The sequence below is a fragment of the Rhinopithecus roxellana genome, chromosome 16 (assembly GCF_007565055.1).
Source record: "Rhinopithecus roxellana isolate Shanxi Qingling chromosome 16, ASM756505v1, whole genome shotgun sequence".
NCBI classification, from domain to species: Eukaryota; Metazoa; Chordata; class Mammalia; order Primates; family Cercopithecidae; genus Rhinopithecus; species Rhinopithecus roxellana.
Window position 1 is genome coordinate 14932963 of NC_044564.1, and position 9323 is coordinate 14942285.

The following is a 9323-nucleotide window of genomic DNA, read 5'->3' on the forward strand; positions in this document are numbered from 1 at the left end:
GGTGAGAATTGCCTTGGCCTGGGAAGCTGCTTCCCTCGGGCAGGGCCTCAGAAAGCCATGATGGGGTCTGTGCTGACGCATCTCCTCCAGGGTGGACTCCTTGCACAGTGCTCTTCCTACAGGGCCCAGAAGCAGAGTGGCCAGACCAGTGGCATAGTGTAAGTCATGCCGCAGAGCAGTGCTCTGCACTGTGGATCTGTCCCCAGGTTTGGCTGGAGTGCGTTCAATCTTGCCGCTGCCTCCCAGCCTTGCTATTCCTGTGCTTCCAGGGCTGCCATAACGAAGGACCACAGACTGGGGGCCTTAAACAAGACATTTACCTGCTGGAAGTTCTGAGGCTGGAAGTTTGAGATTGCGGTATCAGCAGGGTGACTTTCCCAGGAGGCCTCTCTTCTTGGCTTGCGCATGGCCGCCTTCTACTCAAATCTTCCTGTTGCCTTCCTTCTGTGTCTGTCCTGTCTTAATCTCCTTTCTTCTTCTTCTTTTTTTTTTGTTGGGGGGGGGACAGATTTTTTTTTCCTTTCTGTTGCCTAGGCTGGAGTGCATGGCACAATCTTTTTTTTTTTTTTTTTTTTTGAGACAGAGTCTCGCTCTGTCGCCCAGGCTGGAGTGCAGTGGCCTGATCTCAGCTCACTGCAAGCTCCGCCTCCCGGGTTTATGCCATTCTCCTGCCTCAGCCTCCCGAGTAGCTGGGACTACAGGCACCCGCCACCTCACCTGGCTAGTTTTTTGTATTTTTTAGTAGAGACGGGGTTTCACCGTGTTAGCCAGGATGGTCTCGATCTCCTGACCTCAGGATCCGCCCGTCTCGGCCTCCCAAAGTGCTGGGATTACAGGCTTGAGCCACCGCGCCCGGCCTTGTTTGGGATTTCAATGTACAGACTGTGGGGGGCACGGACCGCAGCGGCCCCCACTCCACAGGCCAGTGCAGAGCATCAACGCATCTTACAGATGAGGAAACTGCCCAGAGCCAGTCCTTGCCCCGCTGCCTCCCTGAGCCTTTTCGGATGGGGCGGGTGGGAGCCGCACACAGGATGAGTGGGTGCTAAGCCCTGTGGCCCTCCCACCCAGAGCTGCATCTCTGTTCCTCCGTCCTCCCTTCCCAGAATCCTCCTGACCAAAGCGGCAGAGAGCCGAGCTGTTTGCAGCCTGCCTGTCCCCGCCCTGCCCTCACCCCGCCCTCTTTGACCTTGAGATGGGTTCCTCGAGCCAACGTCTCTTTCCTGGGGCTGGATGGGGACAAACCCGGGGTCCCTCCCTCTCTTAGGAGTTGAACCACAGTGACCAGGAGCCCAGGAGCGCCGAAGCCCTGTGGTTGCTATGGAGATGGGAGCGGGTTTGCAGAGGGAGCTGTGTGATTAGGTGGCATTTGCGTCTGTAGAAGGAGGCAGCGCAACACCCTCGCCACCCCTGAGAGGTGCTTACGCCTTGGATGCTCTTATGAGAGCATCCCAGAAAAGCCAGGCTCACGGGGGCAGGAACGGAGATTCCTCCCCACACCTCCACCCTGTCTCTGCCACCCAAACACCCAGGTACCCAGGCAAACTGTGGCCAGGGGACAGGTGCCATCATGACATGGGTGAGCTGCCTGCCTGGAGGTTCTCCAGGTCCCTCCTGTCGCCCACCTGTCCAAGCCCCAGAGCGTCCCTAAGTGCCCAGGGAATACTCAGGGTCCTTTCCAGGGGGCAGTGGCCTAAGCAGCTCATTCTCCAACAACCCTCTGCACCAGGCTGGGTGGTCCCATTGCCCTGTCTCCGACCCTCACAACTGTGTAAGCCAAGTATTAGCCCCATTTCACAGGCGGAGAAGCTGAGGCTCAGAAGGGTCAGCAACCTGTCAGGGCCAGAATCTGAACCCAGGTCTGCCCGACTCCCGTGTATATGCTCTTTCCCTCACACTAGCCAGCCCAGCCCAGCTCCAGCCTGGCCCCCTCAGCCTACCCTGGGTTTCCAGCCAGTGACCCTCCCAAAGCACAGAGCTGAGGCTCAGAGAGACATGTGGCTGGACATGCAGAGAGTGAAGCTCTGTGGCCCACAGCTGGAGGAGGACCCTGCCTGCCACCTCAAGGGGGCTGTGTGTTCAGGGCTGTGTGCTCAAGGCTCTCCCTTGCTTCTCCCCACTACTCCACGAGCAGGTCTTTCTGCTTAAAAAGAGACCCCCGGCCAGGAGTGGGGCTCACGCCTGTAATCCCAGCACTTTGGGAGGACGAGACAGGCAGATTACTCGAGGTCAGGAGTTCAAGACCAGCCTGGCCCACGTGGTGCAACCTGGTCTCTACTAAAAATACAAAAATTAGCTGGGCGTGATGGCACATACAGGGAGTCCCAGCTACTCGGGAGGCTATGGCAGGAGAATCCCTTGAACCTGGGAGGCAGAGGTTGTAGGGAGCCAAGATCACACCATTGCACTCTAGCCTGGGTGACAGAACGAGACTCTGTCTCAAAAAAAAAAAAAAAAAAAAAACCCAAAAAACAAAAAGTTGAGGGGTAGGCGCAATGGTTTGTGCCTGTAATCTCAGCACTTTGGGAGGCGGAGGCAAGCGATCACATGAGGTCAGGAGTTCGAGACCAGCCTGGCCAACATGGTGAAACCCCATCTCTACTAAAAATACAAAAAATTAGGCCGGGCATGGTGGCTCACACCTGTAATCCCAGCGCTTTGGGAGGCCGAGGTGGGCGGATCACGAGGTCAGGAGATCGAGACCATCCTGGCTAACATGGTGAAACCCTGCCTCTACTAAAAATACAAAAAAATTAGCCGTGTGTGGTAGCAGGTGCCTGTAGTCCCAGCTACTCGGGAGGCTGAGGCAGGAGAATGGCATGAACACGGGAGGCAGAGCTTGTAGTGAGCTGAGATTGCACCACTGCATTCTAGCCTGGGCAACAGAGTGAGACTCCGTCTCTAGGAAAAAAAAAATAATTAGCTGGGCATGGTGATACCGTCTATAGTCTTAGCTACTTGGGAAGCTGAGGTAGGAGAATGGCTTGAACCTGGAAACTAGAGATTCCAGTGAGTTGAGTTTGTGCCACTGCACTCCAGACTGGGTGACAGAGTGAGACACTGTCCCAAAAAAGGAAAAAAAAAAAAAAAAAAGAGACCCCCCTGCACAGACCCTGCCCAACATGCTATGCTGCAGGTGTCCACCCTCCAGACCCAGACTCCTTGGCCAGATCAGAACTGAGGACAAGCCACGCATTTCCCGAGGTTTGCCACGCTCCTTAGACCTTCACGGCTCCTGCTTGGGGGCGAAATGACACATTGAAAACCACCCTTTCCATTTTCCATAGTCATGATTCCTGCAGGCCTTCTCTGGGCTCCTGTTCTGTATTCTGGGAAGTGTTTACATTGGCCATGACAGCTGAGGTGGTGAGGAGGTGATGCTGGGTGGGTGGGGTGGGAAGGAAGAAACTGGGGTGGCTGGAGGGCATGGGGCAAAATCAGGGTTAGCGCCAGGCTCCAGGGATTCCAGCTGGTGCAGAGAAGTCCGAAATCCACAGGGCTGGGTCTGTCTGATGGCAGGAGAGGGTGTGGGTGGGAACAAGCAGGGTGGAGGAGGTGTTACCTTTGTAGAGACCTCTCGGGGTCACGTAAGGACGGAGCAGGCACCGTTCCTGCCACACCCAACTTGCAGCCCAGGGTGAGGCCCACGGAGTCTGGCCAAAGGCCACCGGAGACAGCACAGGCAGCCGCCTGGCGTGGTGGGGTTTGGTTCTGTTTAAAAAATAGAAAAACAAGTCACCCCCACCCCGCCTCCCTGCGCCTGTCACTTCGCCAGCTCAGCCTCATTCCGAGGTTGGCGGGCGCCCTGCGTTTCTGTCTTCTGGAGGGCTTCTCTGCGCTGGGGCCACTCAGGCCCGGTTTCTGATCCCGGGTCCACCACATCCGAGCTGGGCAACCTTACGGGGATGGGTTTCCCTCTCTGAGCCTCAGTTTCCTCATCTGTAAAATAGGGACAAGGTCATCACAATGACGCATATGGAAGACGTAACACAAGCCAGGCCCGGAGGAGGTGTGAGCCCCGCTCTTCACTCCTCCCCTCAAATCATGGCTGAGAACGGAATGTCAACTCTAAGAAGAGGGTGCTTTCCAAGAGGCTAGGAACGAGAGGGAGAGCAGAGATCTGGGATCTGGGGGCTGGAGAAGGAGATGATACCAATTCTACACAGATTCTTTCAGAAGGGTAGAAGAGGCCAGCATGCCTCTGGTAACCAAATCAAGAAACAGACACCAGCATCCCTCATGGACATTGATGCCAGAATCCAAAACACATTCTTTGTCCAATCCAACCCAGCCATATTTAGAAGGGAAATGCCCCAGGGCCACTCGGGGTGTGTCTCAGGTATGCAGAAGCGGCTACCATTCAAAAATCATTTATAGGCCGAGCGCGGTGGCTCAAGCCTGTAATCCCAGCACTTTGGGAAGCCAAGACGGGCGGATGACAAGGTCAGGAGATTAAGACCATCCTGGCTAACACGGTGAAACCCCATCTCTACTAAAAAAAATACAAAGAACTAGCAGGGCGTGGTGGCGGGCACCAGGTAGGAGAATGGCGTAAACCTGGGAGGCGGAGCTTGCAGTGAGCCGAGATCCGGCCACTGCACTCCAGCCTGGGCGACAGAGCGAGACTCCATCTCAAAAAAAAAAAAAAAAAAAAAAAAAAAAATCATTTATAATTCACCATAAAAAATGGAATGGGCATGTCAATCACCAGGCGCGGTGGCTCACGTCTACAGTCCTAGCACTATGGGAGGCCAAGGCAGGAAGATTGCTTGAGGCTAGGAGACCAGCCTGGGCAACATAGTAAGACCCCATCCCTACAAAAATAAAAATAGGCTGGGTGTGGTGGTTCACGCCTGTAATCCCTACACTTTGGAGGCCGAGGCAGGCAGATTACCTGAAGTCAGGAGTTCCAGACCAGCCTGGTCAACATGGCAAAACCTCACCTCTACTAAAAATACAAAAAAAATTAGCCGGGCGTCATGGTGCATGCTTGTAGTCGCATCTACTCGGGAGGCTGAGGTATGAGAATCTATTGAACCTGGGTGGCAGAGGATGCAGTGAGCTGTTGCACCACTGCACTCCAGCCTGGGTGACAGAGTAAGACTCTAGCTCCATTTAAAAAAAAGTAAAAAAAGAAAAACAAAAAGAAAAATATTAGCCGGTGTGGTGGTGCACACCTGTAGCTACGTGGGAGGCTGAGGCGGGAGGATCGTTTGAGCCCAGGAGTTTGAGACTGCAGTGAGGTGTGATCATGCCCCTGGACTGCAGTCTGCAGAGTGAGACCCCAACTCTTCTTCTTCTTCTCCTTCTCTTTCTCCTTCTTCTTTTTTTTTTTTTTCCCTCAGGTGGCATCTTGCTCTGTCACCCAGGCTGCAGTACAGTGGCTCAATCTCAGCTCACTTCAACCTCCGCCTCCTGGTTCAAGCAATTCTCGTGCCTCAGCCTCCCGAGTAGCTGGGACTACAGGCATGCGCCACCATGCCTGGCTAATTTTTGTATTTTTAGTAGACATGGGGTTTCTCCATGTTGACCAGGCTGGTCTCGAACTCCTGACCTTAGGTAATCCGCCCGCCTTGGACTCCCAAAGTGCTGGGATTACAGGTGTGAGGCCCTGTGCCTGGCCAAGAGACCTCAACTCTTGAAAAGAAAAAAAAAAAAAAAAAAAAAGGAGCAGTTATTGGCTTTACTCAGCAAAGTGCATTCCCCATGCCGGAGCAGGTACACACCGTCTCTCTTGTTCCATGGTGGGAACTGGAAGCTGTCAACCAATGCACAGCCGCGTCGATCTCCCTACCCAGGCTCTGTCCAGCAACAAGGCAGGGTGGCAAGTCCTGAAGGAGTCACGGCCTCCTCCCTGTTCTCTCAGGCTCTGTTCTTGCAGGTGCCCCCAGAGGGGTCATCTGGGACCTGAGGGTGGCAGCTCTTCCCACGGCCCTTGGGTCTTCATGGAAAGGGGCTGCAGAACGTTGGTTCTAGAGACACGTCGGTGTCTGAGAGTGATGAAGTCCAGGGAAAGTCTTGGAAGAGTCAGAGCCCGGGTCTGCCTTGTGCTAACGGCCATGTCAGCACAGCGTGTCCCAGTTCCTTCCTTGCCACCAGGGGCAACAACGCCAGGAGCCCTGCGACCAACACTGAGCATGACCGGTGATGTGTTAGGTTCGCAGGTGGAGGGCACCCTGAGTCACACATCAACCCCCCGGGGCCCCTGTCATCCCCTTTGATAGACAACGACACCAATGCTCGGGGACGGGACGTCAACACCACCAGGAAGTGCTGGCATTGTCCTGAGCCAGCACCGGCTGCCGCTGCCATCACACAGGATATGGTTCCCAGGCAGCACGTCAACTGCCTTCCAGGAGGCTCTCCCCTTCCCGGTGTGCCAGGCGCTCTTGGGGCTCCACTGGCCCCTCCAAGCTTCAGAGGATTTGCCCAGAGCCCTCCATCCTTTAGAAACCCCTCCTGATCCTAAGGACTCCAGAGACCACCCAGCCACCACCTGCGGAGCCAGAAACCCTGGGTATCTATGTCCCTGCTGGGGATACGGGCTCTGGACGGCAGAAGCTGTCCCCAGCCCACACCTGGAGCTGGATCTGCGGTGGATGACAGATTCCAGAGGGCAGGGGCAAAGGGAGAAAGAAGACACCCTTCCCCTTCTGCTCAGCACCTTGGAAAGGCACCGCCATGAGCACCGTGGGAATGGGCAGAAGCTACTTTAACCCGCCAGGGTTCAGGAGTGGATGCTGGGTTTTTTTTGTTGTTGTTTATTTCTTTGTTTTTCCTGAGACAGAGTCTCGCTCTGTCACCCAGGTTGGAGTGCAGTGGTGCAATCTCGGCTCACTGCAACCTCTGCCTCTTGGGTTCAAGTGATTCTCCTGCCTCAGCCTCCCAAGTAGCTGGGACTACAGGCGTGCACCACCATGCCTGGCTAATTATTTGTAATTTTAGTAGAGATGGGGCTTCACCATGTTGGCCAGGCTGGTCTCTAACTCCTGACCTCAAGTGATCTGCCCACCTTGGCCTTCCAAAGTGCTGTGATTACAGGTATGAGCCACTACACCCGGCCAAGATTAGATACTGGAGGTTTGCTTTGGGGTGACCTGGCTGGACCCAGTGCTCCTGAGCTCCCTCAGGGCAAAGACCAGGTGCAGATTCCCTGCACCCACAGTAGGCCTGGATGTGCAGGAGGCTTCAGACAGAAGCAGGGGCCTTGCCAGGGCGGGCAGGGTCTTGGATCCTGTCTGCAGGGGCATTGGCCCTGAACAGACCACCACTGTCAAGGATGTGGAATCTCTGCAGCAGGGGGGCAGGGCCTGTAGACCTGCAGGCTGGACCTGGGACACCCAACTGCCTGTTGTCATTGACAGGCCGGCCCCTTTGTGGCAGCCCTACCCTCGGATGGCAGTGCAGCTGTATCCCTGCCCTGTCCCGGTGAGGCCAGCTAGGAGGGGAAGATGTGTTTCTCCCGAAAAATGTCCTGTGGGTTACGTACTGAATTGGTCCTCCCAGAAAGAGATGCTGAAGCTCTAATTCCGAGTGTCTATGGATGTGATCTGCTTTGGAAATAGGGTCTTTGTAGGTGTGGCTAAGATGTGGGGCTGGGCGCAGTGGCTCGCTCCTGTAATCCCAGCACTTTAGGAGGCTGAGGTGAGAGGATCACCTGAGGTCAGGAGATCGAGACCAGCCTGGCCAACATGATGAAACCCCATCTCTACTAAAAATACAAAAAAATTAGCTGGGCACGGTGGCGCATGCCTGTAATCCCAGCTACTTGGGAGGCTGAGGCAGGAGAATCCCTTGAATCCAGGAGGTGGAGGTTGTGGTGAACCAAGATCATGTCACTGCACTCCAGCCTGGGCAACAAGAGCGAAACTCCATCTCAAACAACAACAACAAAAAAGGTATGGGTTAAGATGAAGTTATACTAGAGTAGGATGGACCATAAGCCAGTATGACTGTTATTCTTATAGGAAGGGGACCATAGACAGTGACAGGAAGACAGACGCAAACAGGGAGAAGGCCATGTGGGAACAGAGGCAGAGAGTGGCGGGATGCGGCTGAGAGCCAAGGAACACTGAGGCTGGCCGGCCACCGCCAGGCAGACTGGCTCCCACCCCACTGTGCTGCCTCCTGGCTGGGACAACCTTGGGCAAGTCTCAGGGCCTCAATTTTCCCATCTATGGAATGGGCATGTTGATCACCTCACATCAGAGGGCTGCTGAGAGCCGCAGACGAGCGCTCACACTCAAAGTGAGGTTAGGGGAGCTCAGGGTGTCCCCAGGCCTCCTGCCGACCTGTGATAGGACCCGAGGGCTCTTGCCTCCTGGCCCTCACCCTTTTCCTCCCTCTGCCTAGAACATTCTTCCTCTCCTTCCTGGCTCCCTCCACCCATTCCCTCCATCTGGGCTCAGACTTCCCCTTCCAGGACCTATGCACTGACACCCCAAGGCTGGGCTCCAGGGCCTTTTCTCTGAGCCCTCACTGCCCTGCACATCCCTCGTGGCAGCTCTTGTAGGCTTTGCTGTGTTTGACTGGTCACTTGTCCACTTCCTGGGGGACGAGGATCAGGTTAGTCACGTGTCAGGGCGGGGGGCTTTGGGAAGGCCTGAGGCTGAAGTGAGAGAGGGTCTCTGATCCATCAGCATCACAGTGAGGGCTTCTCAAACAGTCCCTGCCCAGGCCCCAGGTAACAGCCAGCACAGGACCTGGGGACTGAGGGAGCACCAGGCGGCCACCCCAGGGTGAAGGGACTGGCCAACCTGGCAAAGTCCAGGAGGAGGCCAGCTGTGCCCAGAGCCCCCGATCCCTGGCATCACGGCACTGTCTAGGGCCGAAGAATTACCCCACCCTTCCGCCCATTCCATGTTAATAAGGCGAATGCATCCGGAGCAATTGAATTGCACAAGGAAAAAGCCACACGGGAGAGGGCCATTTGCATGTCATCTGTATTGTCACATGAAATGCACATCCGTAACGGGTGACTTGGAAACGACCTATTAGGTCACATGGAGTCCGGCCCCTGGGGGCCAAAGCCTCATCGATGCCCACGGGCGGTGGCCAGTGCTTTCCTCGGGCTGCAGTGGTGCACCCGGCCTCCCCAGCGGAGAGTCAGCTCACACCCCAGGCCCTTTAGCTCTCTGACAGCAGCTCCCAAAATGCGCTTGAGGAACCAGTGGTTCCTTGGGGGTTAATAGCTGTTCCCCAAGAAAAGGGTTCTGTGGTCAAATAAGTTTAGAAAACATGGATTAAAGAAGGTTTAGCAAGAAGCTTTTCTTTCTTTTTTTGTTTTTTTTTGAGACGGAGTCTCGCTCTGTCGCCCAGGCTGG